Source organism: Moschus berezovskii, chromosome 3 (genome assembly GCF_049115385.1).
Source record: "Moschus berezovskii isolate FMDL1 chromosome 3, NW_MosBer_1.0, whole genome shotgun sequence".
Lineage (NCBI taxonomy): Eukaryota > Metazoa > Chordata > Mammalia > Artiodactyla > Moschidae > Moschus > Moschus berezovskii.
In genome coordinates this window covers 14,092,493-14,115,800 of record NC_142462.1, presented here as the reverse complement: position 1 = coordinate 14,115,800, position 23,308 = coordinate 14,092,493, and the positions used below count along the sequence as shown (strand labels likewise).

The 23,308-nt window shown below is 40.4% G+C and overlaps 1 protein-coding gene across 7 annotated transcripts in view; it reads right to left on the bottom strand.

Annotated features, from left to right (window-relative positions):
* The window catches only part of CDK14 (cyclin dependent kinase 14), a 683,048-nt gene that overhangs the window by 323,622 nt on the left and 336,118 nt on the right, over positions 1-23,308 (bottom strand). The window lies entirely within an intron of this gene.

The window sequence follows — 23,308 nt, the reverse complement described above, 5'->3', positions numbered from 1 at the left end:
CTGCACACCCTAGGGTCTGCGCTCAGCAACTAGAGAAGCCGCCACAACGAGAAGCCTGCTTGCTGCAGCTAAAGAGGAGCCCCACTTGCTGCAACTGGAGAAGGCCTGTGCACACTAAGGAAGACCCAGCATGGCAAAATGAATAATGACTCTAAACTAAAGCATGCTCAGACAGGGGATCGATTTGCCTCTGCTTACTAGAACCCTTGCCTATTAACTTCACGGCTCCTGTGTGTGAAACCAGCTTAGATCCCAACTGGATCAACAGCACATGACTCTGATTCTGCATGGCACCTTAGCTGCCTCTCAAAAAGTTAACTTAATCATGGAAAGAGGTATGCCCAGACCTGAGAGTTTTTAAAAACAAAACAAAACAAAACAAAAACCTTGATGAGCAGAAGTACAAACACTCATTTCAAAGCTTCCAGATGTTTCTTTTTACTGACAGGAAGAGACCTGAATTTACCTTTGAGGCTGACTGTTCCTTTATTCTAAGAAATCCAACAATGACAATTTCTGTTGTATAAATGGCAACTTCTGCTATATAAAAGTAAAGTAAGTCCCTACCCACTGTTCTGGGGCAAGCTGTGCAATTAACCTGCATCTTGATATTTCAAACACAAGCCATCAAGAAATCTCAGGGAAGAGCTTCCGGGGTGGTCCAGTGGTTAAGACTCCATGCTTCCACTATAATGGGCGTGGGTTTGATCCCTGGTCAGGGAATTAAGGTCCTTACATGTTGCATGGTGCAGCTAAATAAGAAATCTCAGGGAAGTATTATTCCAGGCAAAGGGGACAATAAGTGCCAGTGTTCTGAAGTGGGACAGGGCCTGGCACAAGGCAGGACTGGTGAGGAGGCCCCGAGTGGAGGGCCATGCACCCAGCACGTGCTTTGGTGCCCCCACCTTCCTGGACCCTCCCAAGACGCCTTCTCACATGTCCATGCCACTTCTCACATGGACATCTAACTCCAACCCACCCTCAAATTATTCCCTGATCCCCAAATCAGAAGTCATCCCTCCCGGCCGCGGGTCTCTGCCACCCCTCCCAGCCGCGGGTCTCCGCAATAGTCTGCTGCGCCTCTCACTGGCCACTCAGCACTAGACCTCAAAGCACTGCACTCACCGAAGAGCAATACTGTCCTGTGTAGGGTGGAGACCATGTGTGAGGCCTCCCAGTCCCCAGGACCAGCCTAGACAGGGCCGAGAATGAGTAACGTGTTCATAGAGCCGGCTGGTTGAACTGAACTTGGAAGTCATTGAGTGTGTTTCCAAAGTTTGTTTCAGAAAGTGATCAATGACATCTTTCTCCTATATTTATACACACAAAGACTTATGTGCCTGGATATCTGTTGTGACGCTGTTTATACTAAAAGGCTAAAAATAACCTCAAATTCTAGGAGAAAACTAGCTAAATAAATTATACTACAAAATGCAGCCGACGAGGCCATTAAAACTACATGTACTTATATGGAACCAACAATGACATGCTCCTAAGAGAAAAGGCAAAATAAAGAACAGTGAGTGAGACAGAAAAGCATAAATATCATGTGATATCCCTTATATGTGGAATCTAAAAAGAAATGATACCAATGAACTTACGAAACAGACTCACAGACTTCTGAAAGGAGCTTACGGTCGCTGAGGGCGGGGAGCGGGGAAAGAAAGGGGCAGGAATAGTGAGGAAGCTTGGGATAGACATGGACGCACGGCTATGTTTAAAACGGATAACCAACAGGGACCTACGGTACAGCACGGGGCACCCTGCTCAGTGCTTTGGCAGCCTGGATGGGAGTGGGGCTTGGGGGAGAATGGATACGTGGAAGGCTGAACCCCTCTGCCCTGGTCACCTGAGACTATTACAACACTGTTTGTTAACTGAGTATACCCCAATACAAAATAAAAAATTTTTTTTAAAAAAAGAACAGTAAGCATGATATTTACTATTTGCATAAAAAGAAGGTGCTTATACAGGCATAAGATGTCTCTGAAAAGAGACATAAGAGACAGGTAGAAGCGAGCTGCCCGTGCGGGAAGATGGAGGCAGAAGCTGACGCCATCTTCACTGAACGCCCACTGTTTCCTCTTGGAAGGATCCACCGCTGTCGTGCACATGTTCCTACTGAACAAAAATACTGGCTTTGAAAAGAGAAACAAAAGGGATCAAGTAAGTCCTCACTCAGCCCTGTGCAGTCTGAGCACCTCCTTTTTCAACTCCACCCTGAGATTTCAGCCTATTCCTTATACTTTAAAGCACTGGTCCTAAAATAGTCATGGGTTGTAAACGACAGGCTTTCCTCGAAAACTGATGGCTGGTGGCAGTGAGTTAATGACTGGGTGGAACAGGCAGAAATAAACTATTATTTAGATATTCTCACCACGACAACCAAGCTGCCTCCTAGAGCTCTCGTCTGTCTGCATAATAGCCAGTTTAGCTACTAAGACCAACGATAAGCTTGCATGAGCAACGTGAATCATCAGACAATGCTGAAGTTTAAAAAAAAATCTTCCTTAAAGGGAAACATGCTTGAAAGTAGAAACTTAGGCTGTTTAAATTTTCACAACTCATGCAATGAAGGTTTCACTTCTACATCCAATTAACCCCACCCGAAGGCATGGCACCCTCTAAAAAACCCAGGACGCATGGCAGTAAGAGTATCAGGTAGATTTTGAAAAGTCTGAACTTAGGATCGGTAGCCCGACAATCTATTTATCCTCACTTGCCAGCACAAATCACACAAGCTAAGTTTGAAAGGACCAGGAGTGTTCACAAAAGACTGCTGTGGTTTTAAAAGAGCTGTCAGTAATGAAATGTAAACTCATCTTGTGCTATACTAGACAACTGTCTCATCCTTTAAGAATGAAAGACAGAAACCTACCATCTGAAGCACATGTCCTTTTTAGAATCTGTTAAATATACTTTAAATATCCCCATCTTGTCAGTCCAAATAACTTGTTCTTCAAGGCATTTATCTTCACCAGTGAAGCTTTATTTGAAAGCTTACAATGTAACTTAAGGCATTTTAAATTTAGAAACTTTCTTCCAACCAATTTGAGTTCCAGAGTCATGAAGTCCTCTTGGTTTTGCTACCTACTCTCTTCCCGATCCTACTCATTCCTTCATTAAACACTTCATTAAAGGAGCACAGAGGAGAAATAATACTTGAAATACATATCTGGAAGTCAGGTACAATTTAGTACTTGTGTAGACTAATCTTTGAAATCATGATTGTATATTAAAATCTAAAAGTATGAGATAGTATCTCACGGGCACTGAATGACTCTAAAGTAATACATGCCATTAAAGACGACACTAAAGCAAATACTTTGGCCACCGGATGCAAAGAGCCGACTCAGGGTGGATGGCATCATCCACTCAATGGACATGAGTTTCAGCAAACTCTGGGAGTCAGCGAAGGACAGGGTCATTTGGCGTGCTGCAGTCCATGGGGTTGCAAAGAGTCGGACGCAACTGAGCGACTGAACAACAACATCAAATTTTATGAACAAATGCAGTATATATTTCTAAAAATATATTTTGAGGGAATTTATCTTCAAAACAAATCATCCATAGCTTTTTAAAAAAGATATCCTTTACACTAAATCATTATCTATGAACTTGGCTTTTTTTGTGTTAAAAATGGTAATTTACACATTACTTACTTTTAAGTCGAAAGGTAAGATGTCTTATACAACATTTTTTTCCCAAAACACTTATTCTATGTAAATGTCCAGTTTTTGAAATGTTCCTATCACAAAGTCACAAATTATTATTTGCTATTACAAATCACTGATTACCTAGCTCATAAGACGCTGCAAAAGACTCCAAAGAGTCCCTTGGACTGTAAGGGGATCCAACCAGTCAATCCTAAAGGAAATCAACCCTGAATATTCACTCATTGGAAGGACTGATGCCGAAGCTGAAGTTCCAATATTGTGGCCACCTGATGCGAAGAGCCAATGCATTGGAAAAGACCCTGATGCTGGAAAAGACTGAAGGCAGGAGGAAACGGGGGTGACAGAGGATGTGACGGTCGGAAGGCATCAGCGACTCAAAGGACATGAATCTGAACAAATCCGGGAGACAGTGAAGGACAGGGAAGCCTGGTGTGCTGCAGTGCATGGGGATGCGAAGACTCGGACATGACTTAGCGACGAAACAACAGCAGCAGCTCCTTTGATAACTCATTCTTCCGCAGTGATGTGCGAATTAGTAAATTAGGGCTGATTTATATATATATATATAATATTACTAGGCTTTAACTTAAACACTGTTTGGTGAAGACAACATAACATTATAAACTTGGACTCTGAGCAAAGGAAAGATACTATGACAAACGTCTTATGTTCAGAGGTTAAAACTCCAACCTGTAAAAGCCTTCCGTCACAGCCTAGTCTGTAAGTATGCTCAGTTATCCCAAATGGCAACATTCTTCTCCTGCATCAAGCTCTTGAACCCTGAGGACTTAGTAAGACTCTTCAAATGGTTGCAGAACACTCACAAAACAAAGGCAGATTATTCACTCAAAAACAAGTAACTATGCCATTCAGAGCAGCAATCCTACAAGAAAATACACTATGATATACGTTAAGCATTTGTTAAGATTTTGTACGTTGGTACTATGATTTACAATGTACAATTCAGGTTTTAGCTTTGGTACTAATACTAATTTCAAACAATTCTTTCTTCATTATCTCTTTGTTACTACAAAAAATTGAATAAAGTTAATTTATTCTAATTATACTTTGCGGGTTGTTGGCGTATCTCATATATTGGACATTTTCAGAAATAATAACTTGTAAAAACAAGTATGGTAAATTAAAATGCTACAAATTATTTTATTAACTAATGTATTGCTTTGAAAAGCTCACTGAACTAAATGTTTTATTACCAGCTCACTGGTTATATTAATAAGAAATACTGATTTTCAAAGGTCTAGAGCATGGGTTGACAAATTACATCTCATGGACCAAATCCAGCCACATCCATTTGCTGAAATACTGTCTGTAGCTGCTTTTTCACTAAAGCAATAGAATTGTATAGTTGAGATAGAGACTTCATGGCCAAGAATATTTATTATCTGTCTCTTTACAGAAAAAGTTGGCTAACCCCAGTTTAGAATTTTTCATAAGACAGGAATTTTCTTTTCCAAGTACTTTTTATTATTCAGGGTCTCTTTAAGATTGACTAAGTTCTGAAAAAAGGTTAAAAAATAATACTAAGAAAAGCAGTATTTACTTGACTGCTATAGTATTTTTTCAGGTAATGAAAGTGTTCTTATAACCTGGTTATGGAGGTAGTATTATCATTATATACCTTTATCAAAGTCGTCAAATTGTAAATGGTAAATTTCATTTTATGTAAAATATAATGCAACAAACAAAAACACTAAAGGATAACATTTGAAGTAAACTGACTGTTATAGATGGAAAAAATTTTAAACTGAAAGATATTACAAAATCATAATAAAGAAAATGATCTAATAATCTGATTTTCTGATTACTGGTGGAAATGTTTCTATAATTTCTTATATGAATTATTAAATACAAAACAATGTAGAACTATGAAAAATTATTCTTAACCATTATTTGCAATGCCCTATACCTTGAATTATTAAAAACACTTCAATTTGGATATCAGATACAACATGATTATTCATCCATGTACCAGGAAGTAGATCAGAGATCAGTAATTATTTTCTGATGAAGACTCTTCCCTTCCTGACGGTACCCAAGCTAAAGTCTCAGAACTGAAGGATTTTAAAGAATTATTTTGCCTGAGATACACAAATCAGACAGCTATGATAAACCTAGACAGCATATTAAAAAGCAGAGACATCACTTTGCCAACATACATCCATATAATCAAAGCTATGGTTTTTCCAGCAGTCATGTAGGGATGTGACAGCTGGCCATAAAGAAGGCTGGGTACCAAAGTGGTGCTGGAGAAGACTCTGGAGAGTCCCTTGGACTGAAAGGAGATTAAACCAGTCCATCCTAAAGAAATCAACCCAGAATATTCAAGGGAAGGACTGAGGCTGAAGCTGAATGTCCAATACTTTGGCCACCTGATGCAAACAGCTGACTCATTGGAAAAGATCCTGATGCTGAGAAAGACTGAAGGCAAAAGGAGAAGGGCGTGATAGAGGATGATATGGTTAGGCAGCATGATTTTGAGCAAACTCTGGGAGACAGTGGAGGAGAGAGGATTCTGGTGTGCTACAGTCCATGGGGTCACAAAGAGTTGAACAAGATTTAGCAACTGAACAACAACACACGTTCAAAATTAAGTTAAAATAATGATCACTTAACAAGACTGAACAAATCTACATTAAAAGAATCTTCTGCAGGTTTTGGTTACCATGAGGTTCACATATTTCATCATATATAAAGAGATCAAATCGGTCCATCCTAAAGAAAATCAACCCTGAATGTTCATTGGAAAGACTGACGCTGAAGCTGAAGCTCCAATCCTCTGGGCACCTTTTGTGACAAGCCAACTCACTGGAAAAGACCCTGATGCTGGGAAAGACTGAGGGCAGGAGAAGAAGGGGGCGACGAAGACGTGATGGTTGGATGGCATCACCTACTCAAAGGATATGAGTGCAGGCAAGCTCTAGAAGACGGCGAAGGACAGGGAAGCCTGCGGGCTGCAGTCCATGGGTCATAAAAAGTCAGACACGGCTGAGCAACCGAGAAACAACGTGTGTGTGTGTGTGTGTGTGTAACGGGTGTGTGTGTGTGTGTGTGTAACGGGTGTGTGTGTGTGTTTTGGGTGTCCTGCTTCATGCATCAAACTTGCACTGGTCATCTATTTTACATATGGTAATGCAGAAGTTTCAGTGCTACTCTCTCTAATCATCCCACCCTCACCTTCTCCCAAACAAATAAAAAGAAATAACAAGCGGTGATGAAGATGTGGAGAAAAGGCAAGCCTTGTATACAGTTTGTAGGAATGTAAACTAGTACCTTCACTATGAAAAGCAATATGGAAGGTCCCCTAAAAATAAAAAATAAAACTATCATACAGTCCAGCAATTCCACATCCAGGTATTTAGCTAAAGAAAAATCACTAATTCAAAAACATATATGCACCCCAACATCCACTGTGGGCAGGAATCCCTTAGAAGAAATGGAGAGCCATCAGAGTGAACAAAAGGGTCTGAAATGCAGTACTTGGATACAATCTCAAAAATGACAGACGGATCTCTGTAATTCAAGTCCATGGCCTGGCCATACACAATGAAGAAGCTGAAGTTGAACAGTTCTATGGAGACCTACAAGACCTTTTAGAACTAATACCACAAAAGGATATCCTTTTCATTTAAAGGGGACTGAAATGCAAAAGAAGGAATTCAATAACACCTGGAGTAACAGGCAAATTTGGCCTTGGAGTACGGAATGAAGCGGGGCAAAGGCTAATAGAGTTTTGCAAAAAGAATGCACTGGTCATAGCAAACACCCTCTTCCAAAAAAACAAGAGAAGACTCTACACATGGACATCACCAGATGGCCAACACCGAAATCAGATTGATTATATTCTTTGCAGCCAAAGATAGAGAAGCTCAATATAGTTAGCAAAAACAAGACCGGGAGCTGACTGTGCTTCAGATCATGAACTCCTTATTGCCAAATTCAGACTTAAATTGAAGAAAGTGAGGAAAACCACTAGACCATTCAGGTATGACCTAAATCAAATCCCTTATGATTATACAGTGGAAGTGAGAAATAGATTTAAGGGACTAGATCTGATAGAGTGCCTGATGAATTATGGACAGAGGTTCGTGACATTGGACAGGAGACAGGGATCAAGACCATCCCCAAGAAAAAGAAATGCAAAAAGCAAAATGGCTGTCTGAGGAGGCCTTACAAATAGCTGTGAAAAGAAGAGAAGCAAAAAGCAAAGGAGAAAAGGAAAGATGTACCCATTTGAATGCAGAGTTCCAAAGAATAACAAGGAGAGATAAGAAAGCCTTCCTCAGTGATCAGTGCAAAGAAACAGAGGAAAACATTAGACTGGGAAAGACTAGAGATCTCTTCAAGAAAATTACAGATACCAAGGGAACTTATCATGCAAAGATGGGCTCAATAAAGGACAGAAATGGTAGGGACCTAACAGAAGCAGAAGATATTAAGAAGAGGTGGCAAAAATACACAGAAGAGCTGTACAAAAAAGACCTTCATGACCCAGATAATCACGATGGTGTGATCATTCACGTAGAGCCAGACATCCTGGAATGTGAAGTCAAGTGGGCCTTAGGAAGCATCACTATGAACAAAGCTAGTGGAGGTGATGGAATTCCAGTTGAGCTATTTCAAATCCTAGAAGAAGATGCTGTGAAAGTGCTGTACTCAGTAGGCCAGCAAATTTGGAAAACTCAGCAGTGGCCACAGGACTGAAAAAGGTCAGTCTTCATTCCAATCCCAAAGAAAGGCAATGCCAAAGAATGCTCAAACTACTGCACAATTGCACTCACCTCACATGCTAGTAAAGTCATGCTCAAAATTCTCCAAGCCAGGTTTCAGCAATACGTGAACTGTGAACTTCCAGATGTTCATGCTGGTTTTAGGAAAGGCAGAGGAACCAGAGATCAAATTGCCAACATCCGTTGGATCATGGAAAAAGCAAGAGAGTTCCAGAAAAACATCTACTTCTGCTTTATTGACTATTCAAAGCCTTTGACTCTGTGGATCACAACAGACTGTGGAAAATTCTTCAAGAGATGGGAATACAGGACCTGCCTCTTGAGAAATCTGTATGCAAGTCTGGAAGCAACAGTTAGAACTGGACATGGAACAACTGACTGGTTCCAAATAGGAAAAGGAGTACGTCAAGGCTGTATACTGTCACCTTGCTTATTTAACTTATATGCAGAGTACATCATGAGAAATGCCAGGCTGGATGAAACATAGCCTGGAATAAAGATTGCCAGGAAAAATATCAATAACCTCAGGTATGCACATGACACCACACTTATTGCAGAAAGTGAAGAAGAACTAAAGAGCCTCTTGATGAAAGTGAAAGAGGAGAGTGAAAAAGTTGGCTTGAAGCTCACCATTCAGAAAACTAAGATCGCGGCATCCAGTCCCATCACTTCATGGCAAATAGAAGGGGAAACAGTGGCTGACATTATTTTTTTGGGCTCCAAAATCACTGCAGGTGGTGACTGCAGCCAGGACATTAAAAGACGCTTACACCTTGGAAGGAAAGTTATGACTGACTTAGACAGCATACTATAAAGCACAGACATTACTTTGCCAACAAAGGTCTATCTAGTCAAGGCTATGGTTTTTCCAGTAGTCATGTATGGATATGAGAGTTGGACTGTAATATCTTCAGCCAAGCGCAGAAGAATTGATGCTTTTGAACTGTGGTGTTGGAGAAGACTCTTGAAAGTCCCTGGGACTGCAAGGAGATCCAACCAGTCCATCCTAAAGGGGATCAGTCCTGGGTGTTCATTGGAAGGACTGATTTGAAGCTGAAACTCCAATACTTCGGCCACCTGATATGAAGAGCTGACTCATTTGAAAAGACCCTGATGCTGGGAAAGATTGAGGGCAGGAGGAGAAGGGGATGACAGAGGATGAGATGGTTGGATGGCATCACTGACTCAACGGACATGAGTTTGGGTAAACTCCAGGCATTGGTAATGGACAGGGAGGCCTGGCGTGCTGCAGTCTATGGGGTCACAGAGTCGGACATGACTGAGTCATTGAACTGAACTGATCCACTGCAGGTATTAAAATAGCTAAGATATGGAAATAACGTTAAATGTCTATATCTGTATTCAAGGCTATGGATTTTCCAGAAGTCATGTATGAATGTAAGAGTTGGACTATAAAGAAAGCTGAGTGCCGAAGAATTGACGCTTTTGAACTGTGGTGTTTGAGAAGACTCTTGAGAGTCCCTTGAACTGCAAGGAGATCCAACCAGTCCATCCTAAAGGAGATCAGTCCTGAATATTCACTGGAAGGACTGATGCTGAAGCTGAAACTCTGATACTTTGGCCACCTAATGTGAAGAGCCAACTCATTTGAAAAGACCCTGATGCTGGGAAAGATTGAAGGCAGGAGGAGAAGGGGACAATAATGGATGAGATGGTTGCATGGTATCACCAACGCGATGGCTTTGAGTAGGCTCCGGGAGTTGGTGCTGGACAAGAAGCCTGGCATGCTGCAGTCCATGGGGTCGCAAAGCATCGGACATGACTGAGCCACTGAACTGACTGACTGACTTGTAGCTAGAATGTGGTGATTATTTCATAATGTATAAAAATATCAAATCACTATGTAGAAAATCTGAAACTGATATTATATTGTAAATCGTTTCAATAAAAATTCTTAATGAAAAAAGAACCAATCTAATAACGACAGTCAGTTCAAAGAAAAAAGAAAGAAACAGCATTAATAATAGGTCAAGCTTTTTGCACTAAAGCTTACATTACAAATATGAGTAGTATGTTCATGTATATGAACGTACAAGGTAGCAAAAGGCCTATTTGTATTGTAATACAATGTTACTGTATTTCAATATAAAGTTTGTGATCATTTTATGGAAAAACATTTGTCCACTTGCCTACTGCATGTCTGGTATGTCACATAAATCTCCACCTTACCAGAAACATCATTTTGGACAATTAATAAACTGGTGATTGGTGAGAAAATTAATAAAAGTATATAGCCTTCAAAAGCAATGTATGCAGCATTAAAAAATAAAGCAATTTACCTTTTTAAAGAAAAATATGTCATTATGTTAAGTATACAAAATAACTGTGAGGTATGTTAACAGGGCCTATGTTATTAAAAAAAGAATATTGGATAATGTTTCTTTTCTTCTTTATAGCAGCCTATAATGTCTATTTTAAAGCAAAGAACATGCATGACTTAAAGTTAATATACAAAAATCATATATAAAATTTTTCTCTATGTTAGTGATAAAAACAGAATCCGTGTTATCAAAGATATAATTGTTATTTTGTGACAATAATGGGCTCCCCTGGTAGCTTAGTGGTAAAGAATCCACCTGCCAATGAAGGAGACCCGGGTTCGATCCCTGGGTTGGGAAGATCCCCTGGAGAAGGATATAGCAACCCACTGGAGTCTTCCTGCCTGGAGAATCCCATGGACAGAGGAGCCTGGCGGGCTACACTCCAAGGGCTCACAAAGAGTCGGACATGACTTAGTGACTGGACAACGACAACAAAATGTGAAGATATATATGCATATTATCAAGAAATTAAAAGTGTTTAGAAAATTTTAAAATAACTACTGGGACTAGATTCACAAGCTTATGATTTTAAATGTGTTTCCTTTGGTACTGTCATCTCATTCTCAGTGTTGAGAACAATAGACTTAGGGAAGGAGGAAAAGAAGTGTGCATTCTCCTTGGGTGTAACGTAAAGATATCCCTTGAATTTACTTTTAAAAATGACACTTTCCATAAGCATTAAAAGTTTTTCATTCTTCTTATTTCCTAGTTACAGACATTAGAATTATCATACTAAGAAAGGCAATAAAAACTCTGCTCTAGGTAAGGCCAGTAGTCAAATAATTCTGTATCTGTTGGGTTTGCATTTTCACAGGGAAAGCAGTTTACTTTGAAGTTGACAAAGGTATCGATAAGAAAATGACCACAAACTGTATGTATACCATAGAGAACAAACTTATTTAGAAGACTAGTTTTTTAAGGAACATTTAAAAATATTGAAACCTGGAATTTGAAGCTTAAAGAACCTTAAATGAAGTCTTATTTTTTATTTTTAATTTTCAGAAAGTAAAACTGTTTAAGTGACAAGTCCAGGATCAAGCAACTATTTAATAAAAATGTTAGACAAGCACATGGACTTATCACTCCTGCTACCATGTTCTTTTTACTAAATTTCACACTTGAATGAGCAGAGCTGCCATCTGTATCCAAAGGAGGGGTTCCACGGGGTTCCTAATTTTTTAACCACAGTCTTTGCTGTGGGCTTGGCTATCACTATTCTGACCCAGAGGACTGGAAACCAAACCAGGACCTGCTCTCTCAGCTTTGACCTCTGGATCTGTCAAGGGGCTCTGAGTGGCAAACTGCAGGTTGCAGGCACCTGGCTCAGGGCCCTCTCACAGTCCCAGGGGCTTTTCTGTGCAGGGGTTGGGCCTGGCCCAGGTCCTGGCCGACTGGCAGTAGGTTATAGCTGATAGAAGGCCAGAGAAATGAGTGCTAAACCCTCTTGTGCTGCAGCTTCTGGGGCCTCCAGGTGCTGGCAAGAGTGCCTTTGCAGACACACATGACTGGAGATAAAGCCCAGAGATGGAAACTGGAGATGGGAAAATCGGCAGAAACAAGTCTGCCTAGAAGAGCCTCAGGCTAAAGAAGAATAAAGCAAGTGGACCATCAGATTAGCAGCTGTTTCAGGGCCATTCTGGAAAGCGGAGGAGGATAAATAAATAATAAAAAAATATAACCAAACAGTTGCCATCTGCTGCTGTGCCACCACCTGATTGACATTTAATCCGCTGTCTGGCTTCGTTGCCCATGTGTCCAGCAGCGTCTCTACCTGCGGCTAAACAGTAAAAGCGTCGTCCTTTGTCATGGTACTTGGAGAGGGGCTGTAACTACTGATGGGTAGTTCGGGGAGAAAAAGGACCCCAAGATGGCGACTCCAGAAAGCGGCAACTAGAAACCCCACAGCGGGGGAGGGAGTGGACAAAGAGGAAGCAGAGGGCGGAGACCCTCTGGCAGGAAAACACGCCCCGAAGCACACCCTCTTCACTGATTAGCCTTGAGAGTGCGACTTGCATTCCCTTCCCTAATTGGTGGTGTGTACAAGCCCTATTTTGCATAAGGCTGAACCAATCAGAGAGCTTGAGAGTATAAAAAACGGGAAGCCAAGCGGGGTCACGGTCACTCCTTTGGGGCTGGCCCAGCTTCACTCCCCAAGGGTGTACTGTGTAATCTGTGCTGTGTGTTTAATAAAGTTCTGCCTGCTTGAGCTATAACTGAGCTGTAACTAGTATGTTGTTTCATATATTTGTTATAATGAGAGAACAGAGGGAGAGAAATAAACCAACTTGACTTTACCATTCTTAACTTATACCGTATCCCTGCCTTCTCTCAGAAACCTCATAAAATCCTACTCGTTCTTTCGAAAGACTTCTTTACGTTGTACCATCTAAGTCTCCCCAGCAAAAAGCATGGCACCTTTATTTGGCCCCCTATTCTGTATAGAGAAGTGAAAATATTATAATTAGTGGCATGAATTGTCTATTCTCTCAGTAAGTCACTTGAGAACAACCTACAGACTTAACGCTTACTTAACTTCTCAACCTTCTGTTCTGGTTTCTGGACAAAGAAACCTGATATAAGGATCAAGAAAAATACAGAAGCAGAGGGCTCATCTCCGATCTGACACAGCACCAATCAATAATGCTTATTTATTATCACCATTTACCATCATCATCACTAATACCCTTTATACATCTTTAGACGGCATAGGGTTTATATGTGCAGTTCATTGTTAACTCTACGGAAAATCATAGCAAACAGCATAAGTACCATAAAATAACTGAATAGTACTTTTCACATCAAGTTGGCAGGCTGTAAGGTAGTTCTCACAATCCCCTGACTCCTGGTATTCATGCTCTTGGGGAATTTCCTCCCCTTGAGCATTGGTGAAACCTGTTACTTGTTTCTTAAAAAAAAAGGGGGGGTGGGGACATGGCGTAGACAGTGGGATATCATTTATAATATTAGGTTTACATAGGACTATAACTTCTATGTTGCTGCAGACTCTCTTCATTGCTTTCTTGGTGAAGAAAGTGGCCACACAGGAGAGGTCCACATAACAAGAAGCTGAGAGTGGCTTCTGGCCCACAGCTAGCTTGGAACAGAGGCCTCTGTCCTACAGTCAGTTGGAACTGAATTCTGTCAGCAACCATGTGAACTTGGGTAGGCCCTTTTCCAGTAGAGCCTTCAGATGACACCAAGATCGCAGCCTTGTGAGAGGCCTGGGAGCAGAGGCACCTAGATAAGCCATGCCCAGATCCCAAACCCACAGAGTGAGATAATAAACTCAACGGAGGAGCCTGGTAGGTGGCAGTCCCTGGGGTTGCGAAGAGTCGGACATGACTCAGCGCCTTCACTTTCACTCTTCACTTTCATGTATTGGAGAAGGAAATGGCAACCCACTCCAGTGTTCTTGCCTGGAGAATCCCAGGATGGGGAGCCTGGTAGGCTTCCGTTTATGGGGTCGCACGGAGTCGGACACGACTGAAGCGACTTAGGAGCAGCAGCAGCAGCAGCAGTCTTAACAAGCTTAGTCTGTGGTGATTTGTTACATGGCAGTAAGATAACTAATGCACCAACATTTCTCCAACTTCCGATCCACAAGCCAAAAATCTGTCCTTAATAAAATAAATCTAGGAGGGGTAATGTCAGATTTTAACTGCAGCAAGGTCAGGAATCTTTTAATCACTAGCTAATGGATGCTGTGATTCCACTGGGAGTGGGTAAGTGGGAAAAATACACACAGCTCACCCGAAACTGATGTGACCAAGAAAAGTTTTTATAACTTTAAAAACTATTTTTCATTAATTAATGCTAAATGGGTCACAATTTTTCAAAAAGTCTTCAGGTTTAGAGAGGCAATAAAAGAAATAACAATCAAAATCTGGCTCTGGCTGGCTCAATGTACAAAGAGACAAGAGCCATCCAACTAATTGGGGGGAGCTTTGTGGCTCCTTCAAGAAATAATATTATACAAAAATGAAGAAATGTCATTTTCAATATTTCTCTAGTCTTTTCTGCTCTTTCATCACTCTAAATACACCAAGCATGATATTTTCTATGAGTAAAGTGAATCATACACTTGTGTCTCTCAACAATTCCCAGCTATGAAGATGACCAAACAGTAGTTCTCATTCTTTCTGCTTGTTTCCCCATCACAACAGGGATGTGCGTCACATGTTCCCAGCATCCATGCTGGCCGTCAGTGAACTGATGGCTTGACTGGAACAGGGCAGCTTGGAGAGAGGAAGGGAAACGGCAGATTAAAGTCTAACGAGCACCTTGCTTGGTGTCACATATGTTAAAAAGAAGGTTTTCAGTTTTGGTTTTGGTTTTTAATGCCTCTCTGATTTCCAGAAATTTTATCTTTGGCAATGAAAGGGCAAGTACCCAGATAGTAGAATGTTTTACTGCCTTTAATGTTTTTGTTCTCAATTTTTAGATAACCATTTAGTGCCAGTGGGCAAAAGTGCTAATGATTATTTTGGCATTCCCTGATAGCTCAGTTGGTGAAGAATCTGCCTGCAATGCAACAGACCCCAGTTTGATGCCAGGGTCAGGAAGATTCCCTGGAGAAGGGATAGGCTACCCCTCCAGTAATCCTGGGCTTCCCTTGTGGCTCAGCTGGTGAAGAATCTGCCTGCAATGTAGGAGACCTGGGTTCAATCCCTGGGTTGGGAAGATCCCCTGGAGAAGGGAAAGGCTACCCACTCCAGTAGTCTCGCCTAGAGAATTCCAGAGACTGTATAGTCCGCAGACGTGCAAAGAGTTGGGAAAGACTGAGTGACTTTCACTTTTAATGATTCAAGACCAATCTTAAACTTGCATTAAATTTTTTCCTTTTCTCGGAGGGATATCAAACAGTTTATGTATACATATTCCCATTGATAAGAGCTGGATAACAAAATGTTTTTATCTATAATTATCATATTTAGAAGATCACTGATCATAATGACAATCTGAACAACCTGAACACTCTTTGTGCCATTATTTAAAAGATAGAAAAAACTCATATGATCTCATAAAATGATTTCGAGACAAATTATTTTTGTCTACAGACTCAACAGAAATGCCAGTGTTAAAATATCAGTCATTCTGATACCCAGGTTGAGTTAATATTACAAGCACAAATCAATGTTCTCATAATTAAAAGAGGTTAATGATACCTGTACCATCCACTACACAGGACTGTAAGAATAAAACAAAATAAGAGTTATGAAGTCACTTCATGAACTTTAAAGTGCTGCTATTATTATTATTAGAAACAACAGATTGGAATCAATTTCATTTCTTAACTGCAATCTAATGTCAAAGTCTTCAAATAAAATGTTTCAATGATTCAACCATTAGTCATTCAGTCGTGTCTGACTCTTTGTGACCCAAGGACTGTAGCCTGCCAGGCTCCTCTGTCCATGAAATTCTCTAGGAAAGAATACTGGAGTGGGTACCCATTCCCTTCTCCAGGGGATCTTCCTGACCCAGGGACTGAACCCAGGCTCCCACATTGTAGGCAGATTCGTTGCCATCTGAGCCACCAGGGAAGCCCCATGCAACTACCAGTATGCTTCCAAATGTTAAATTTAATATTAAAAAATGAGAATGATTTCAGACTCTGGAGTCTGCAGCGACTTCTACATCTTGTTCTAGGCAAATGAGCCTCCTCAGTTTCAACACTGCACACAACAGATGCCCATATCCAGAGCAGACCACAGGCAAGTCACTCACAAAAAAAATTAAACAATTCCTAAAATTTAAGAAGTGACTATGTTTACTGCCATAGCCGAGGCTGATACAAAATGAAGGGTATTGATATTTTTATTGGAATGAAGATACATGCAACAAGGCACTTGATTTCTCAATGTGCTAAGGAATCTAACATTATCTTAAATCATTTATTTTGACAATCTACACATACTCTTTTTTGAAAATTACAACTGTACTCCTTCATTTATGCACATTTCTGTCATCTATATTTCCTCTTAAGATTTTAAAAGACTGGTCAAATGAACTTTGACATCAAGTCTAACTTTCAAAAAACTGCCACCAGGTCTCAGAATACATTTTATAATGGTTACACATAGCTTTCTTACCAACTACTTTCACTGTTTTACAGAGCAGCAAACCTCTGAAGACCCTTAAAAAATCAATATGCCATTTTGCATTAAGATTCTTGCATTACATGACAATCTGAAAGCAATTCCTCCAGCAAGATTATCTTCTAAGAGACTACCAACAGTGAAGCTTCACAGTAGTCTTCATTCTAGGCATTTCAAGGGTTTACTCATTTCTTTACTGAACTCTACACTAAGGTGGAATGATACTTTTCATTAAGACTTATTTTTTTGTGTGATTTGCAAAATTTTCTCATCTCACAGGCCTCTCCTAATGAAATATTTGACAGAAGCACTCAGATGCTGCTTATGAAGAGATAATGTATAATACTAGTGAATTTTTGGTTGATTAACAAAGTTCTACCTCTTAAAGGAATTAACATGAAGTATAATTTTTTCCTCAAAGAATGGCACTAGTACGCAAATCTATGATAAGAATTTTTATCACAATAATAATTCCCTTTTATTAAATTATCCTAAGTCCCCTTCTCAGGGAAGCACTGGGATACAGTGACATTGTGAATGGCACTGTCATAGAGATACTCGTAAACCTGAAATACAAGCTACAGGAAACTTTTAACATTAATTTGTAAATGGTAAGGAAAGCTTAGGGTGGGACTGCAAGAACCACACTGCCTTGCTTTACCACTGTGCACTGAGCCACAAGCATACTGTTGGGTATACAGCAGGCTCGCAGTAAAAATCTATTGAATGAACTAGTGAGTAACAGTCCATATTACATCCTTGTTTAAGAAAGCAAGAAACCATGTTGTATATTTTAGGGGGAAAGAAATTAAAAATAAACACATTTTGAACACTTAACCTCTAAACCCAACCTAAGTGTCCATCAACAGATGAACAGATAAAGAAGATGTCATACTCTCTCTCACACACACACAAACACACACACACACTGGAATATAACTCAGCTATTAAAAAGAATGAAATGTTGCCATTTGCAGCAACATGGATGGAGTTGGAGGGTATTATGCTAAGTGAATTAAGTCAGAGAAAGACAAACACTGTATGATATGACTCATACGTGATATGTGGAATTTTAAAAGTACCACAAACTAGTAAACAAAACAAAACAGAAACACTCGTAGGTACAGAGAAAAAACTAGGGTTTACCAGTGGGGGCTGTGGAGGAGACTGGGAGATACAAACTACTGGGTGTAGGACTGGCTACAAACCGTGTATGTAGTAAATGTATTCTTGTCTTTTAATTTTTACAATGCTGTGTTACTTTCTGCCATACAACAACACAAACCAGCTACAACTGTGCACACATTCCCCTCCCTCCCTCCCCTCCCGCTCTCCCACCTCTCCAGGCCATCACAGAGCGGCAGGCTGGGCTCCCTGCGCCACACAGCAGCTGCTCTCCAGCTTTCCATCTTCCATCCGATGGTGTGTATGCGTTGATGCCACCTCTCCTTTCCTCCCCCTCTCTCCCTCCCTCACTGGGTCCACAAGTCCATTCTCTACATCTGCACCTCCTCACACAGGTTCGATCAACAGCATTTTTAGAGATTTCACACATATGCGATAATATACTCTATTGTGTTTCTCTTTCTGTGTAACAGGCTCTAGGTTCAGCTACCTCACTACTAGAACTGAAACACGGAAGCCTAGATGTCCATCAACAGATAAATGGATAAAAAAGAAGATGCGGTATGTAGCAAATATAACAACTGTACATGGAATTTAACATTTGAATATTATATCTTAAAAATATATATGAAGAAAAACTAATAAAAAGTTTTAAACGTTTTTAATAAAAAGATCCTCAACCCTAAAGATTATAAATAAACATGACATTTATATGAACTGTCTACAAGCCAGACACTGTCTTTAAATGACTTACAGTATCAACTGATTTAATTCTTATAATTTAGTATTACCATCGTTAGCCTCATTTCCAAACAGATAAATTAAGGCACAGAGAACTTCAGTAACTCACAATTTGTAAACAGCAGGAACAGGATTCAAACTCAGGCATCTGACTCTAGAATCTGCACCCTAACGATTCTGGAATATTTTTCTTTATTTTGTTTTTTGATGTGGATTTATTCATATCCACGGAAAGAGTCTTCTCTTTCCGACCTAACATTTTACTTAGTACTTCTGTTACAGATCCATCTGCCCTGCAGTTGTGTACTGTTTCTTTCCAGCCTTTGGAAAAGGTAAGATTTGAACAAGAGACTCCTCCCACTGGCGGAGGGCCGGGGTGGTATCAAGGGCATTTTTAACCTAGTACTGCTTGTTCCTTGGAAGGAAAGTTATGACCAACCTAGACAGCACATTAAAAAGCAGAGACATTATTTTGCCAACAAAAGTCCGTCTAGTCAAGGCTAACGGTTTTTCCAGTAGTCATATATAGATGTCAGAGTTGGACTATAAAGAAAGCTGAACACCAAAGAATTGATGCTTTTGAAATGCGGTGTTGGAGAAGACTCTTGAGAGTCCCTTGGACTCCAAGGAGATCCAACCAGTCCATCCTAAAGAAGATCAGTCCTGGGTGTTCATTGGAAGGACTGATGTTGAAGCTGAAACTCCAGTACTTTGGCCAGCTGATGCAAAGAGCTGACTCATTTGAAAAGACCCTGATGCTGGGAAAGATTGAGGGCAGGAGGAGAAGGGGACGACAGAGGATGAGATGGTTGGATGGCATCACCAACTCAATGGACATGAGTTTGTGTGGGCTCCGGGAATTGGTGATGGACAGGGAGGCCTGGCGTGCTGCGATTCATGGGGTCGCAGAGTCGGCCGACTGAGCGACTGAACTGAACTGAACTGAACTGCTGAGTTGTTAAAGGGGAACATCATTCAAATCAATTCAGCCTTCGTTTGTCCACAGGGCTTCTCAATTCTTTAATTTATCCCAGGGATATAATGAAAGAAAGTAGTTCTTTCTAATTCATAAATCACCAAGCCTTTATTCCAATTTATATTTCCAATAAGCCTTTCTATGGGTCTGCTGTGAGCTATGTTCTCTGTGCTGTTTCTTGCAGTTTCCTCAAGACACATGTCCTAGTTCCAGTGTTTAGTATAGAATGGTCTCACTGTTCAGCTGATTCAGGTCACCAAGCTGGCAAAGGTTTCTTTGACCTGGATATCCGGTTAGCACTTGTACCTTCTCATGTATTTGGGGGACTAAGACCATCCACACATGTGCTAAGTTATCAATAGTCTGTTGGAAACTACACTAGGGCTGTAGAGACATTGGTTATAATAATACTTGCTGTTGTTCAGTCGCTCAGTTGTGTCCAACTCTTGGCGACCCCGTGGACTGCAACATGCCAGGCTTCCCTGTCCCTCACCATCTCCCAGAGTTTGCTCAAACTCATGTCCATTGAATCAGTGACGCCATCCAACCATCTCATCCTCTGTCACCCCCTCCTCCTCCTGCCTTCAACCTTTCCCAGCATCAGGGTCTTTTCTAATGGGTCAGCTCTTCACATCAGGTGGCCAAAGTATTGGAGCTTCAGCTTCAGCATCAGTCCTTCTAATGAATATTCAGGATTGATTTCCTTTAGGATGGACTGGTTTGATCTCCTTGCAATAACAATAATAACTTAACACAACACTTGCCAAGTAACAGGCACGATGCTCACTTGATTTTTCACCTCTGGGCCAAAGTATATACAGTTTTGAAATTAGGGGGTTTTGGACTAGATAATGAGAGGTTGCTACAAAATCCAGAGAAAAATCTAAAAAAAAAAAGATTCTGTAAATGTGAATGTCAGGTTTTCCTTTTTACTTACACAATTACAACAGATTTATTTCAACTTTTCCCTTAGAGTTATCTTTATTCTGAAAAACAAAAAGAATGAAACTTTCTCAATGATATAACTCAATCAAAAGCTAGATGGTGACTTCAACAATCACACCATACTCTGCTTCCAATTATTTCAGCAAAATACTTGCATATCATATTTATTTTGTATTGTTCTTATAATCTTAGTACTCGTAATCCTTATTAGATGCTCATAACTTATTATAAGTATGTGGAGAGCTTATTGGTAACTTTTCAGAAACCATCAAACCCATATTAGCCTGAAATCTCCCAACTTTTCTCATGCCGTGTTTTCCCCTTCTCTTGCTGGGAGCACTCAATTTAGCCAATTCATTGACCTCTTTTACCCACTGCCCATCACTTCACGACTTCTGGGCTGGTTCTTAGCACTCTTTTTCCATACTTGGGATGGGCTGGTTGTTGTTTCACTGAATTGATTTCTTCAGCTGACACTTCTACTTCAAAAGTAGAAGAAATACTTCAATTTGCCTTTCATATCAGTTATTTTTTCAGATTAAAAATTAGAATGTCAAACAGATGTTAACTAGAGAGATGCTGCATTTTTAAAGTTTGAGCTTCTGAAAAAAGGTACACTATCTCAGATCTGCAGCCTGATTACACACATCAAGGTTATTTGATGCATACATACACGCATGCATGCTCAGTCGTGTCCGACTCTTTGTGACTCCATGGACTGTAGCCCACCAGGCTTCTCTGTCCATGGGATTTTCCAGGCAAGAATACTGGAGTGGGTTGCCATTTCCTCCTCCATATTTAATAGTATGTGATAAAATATACATACTTTTCCAGACATGTAACCGAATTTCCTCAGCAAATTAGCTCCCAATTGTTAGCTCTCATCAGCTCTCAATTGTTTTTTATTTTTTAATTGTCCAGTACTTTATTCTTTTACTAAAATGCAAAAAGGCCTGAGCTTTCTATGATTATCTATTATAATGGAAGAAACCATTCAAGTTGAGAAGGGAATCATTTTTCCAAAATATATATGTCCTTCATTGAATGTTATCTTAATAATTATTATTAAAGTACACATTCATGACCTCCCCTGGAAACCCCCCTTCTAGTCAGCCCTCCCCTACCTCCAGTCTCTACTCACCCCCAAGGGGGAATCCCTGTCTTGATATCTAGCAGTACTGATTAATTTTTGTGTGTTTTTGTTCTTTATACAAGTGGTGGTGGTTTGGTTGCTAAGTCATGTCTGACTCTTGCGACCCCATAGACTAAAGACCATCAGATTCCTTTGTCCATGGGATTTCTCAGGGATCAAACCTGGGTCTCCTGCAGTCAGACTCCTCTATTGCAGGTGGATACTTTAGCAACTGAGCCACCAGGAAAGCCTTTTATATAAGTAGAATCTTACAACATATACTCTTCTGTACACTCCTGTATCTGTACTCTTTCCTTTTTATCACTATGTGTACTTGTGGGTTGTACATATTAATATGAATATGCGCTATTTCAAAATTAATAAACCAACACATACAGCATTTTGAAAAACCTTAGATAACAAGAGGAAAGCAAACTAATATTGAGCTGATAGTATTAAAGCACACAAAAAAATCAAAATCACAAATTTTTCAAGTATGATTGAACTGATAGTATTAAAGCACACACAAAAAAATCAAAATCACAAATTTTTCAACTATGTCTAACCTTCAGAATTTACAGTATATCTTGGATCTTTCATAGTAGCTGGTACGCTTTTCTTGCTTCCAGTAAAATTTTTAGAAAACATATGCCGTCAACTGCAATAACTCACTGTCATCCACAATATTAGAATAAATCAGAGTACTGATGCATGTTATCAGTCAAGTCTGACTTTGGCTGTATTTTAAAATGCTTCTTGGAAGGCAAAGAGCAGAAGATGAAGGAAGATCCATAAATAAGGGACATAAATGACTTCTACACTTACCTAACAGTTTTGAAAACTCATGTTCAAGTGTAATCATAGTTGTCATAAAAAGCAAGTGAAAGAAAGAAAGTGAAGTCGCTCAGTTGTATCCGACTCTTTGCGACCCCATGGACTGTAGCCCACCAGGCTCCTCAGTTCATGGAATTTTCCAGGCAAGAGTACTGGAGTGGATTGCCATTTCCTTCTCCAGGGGATCTTCCCAACCCAGTGATCGAACCCAGGTCTCCCACATTGCAGGCAGATGCTTTACCGTCTGAGCCACTAAATTTCATTACAGTGCTATTCTTGACATCACATAATTCTTCCACTCTGGTCATCACTACCAACCCTTGCTGCTGCTGCTGCTAAGTCACTTCAGTCATGTCCGACTCTGTGTGACCCCATAGACGGAAGCCCACCAGGCTCCCCGTCCCTGGGATTCTCCAGGCAAGAACACTGGAGTGGGTTGCCATTTCCTTCTCCAATGTGTGAAAGTGAAAAGTGAAAGTGAAGTCACTCAATTGTGTCCAACCCATAGCAACCCCACGGACTGCAGCCTACCAGGCTCCTCCATCCATAGGATTTTCTAGGCAAGAGTACTGGAGTGGCTTGCCATTGCCTTCTCCCTACCAACCCTTAGGGTAGTAGTAATCCCATATGTAGATTTTTAAAAGATATATTGGTGCATTTCAACTCATAGTCTGCATTACTTATCTGACTTGC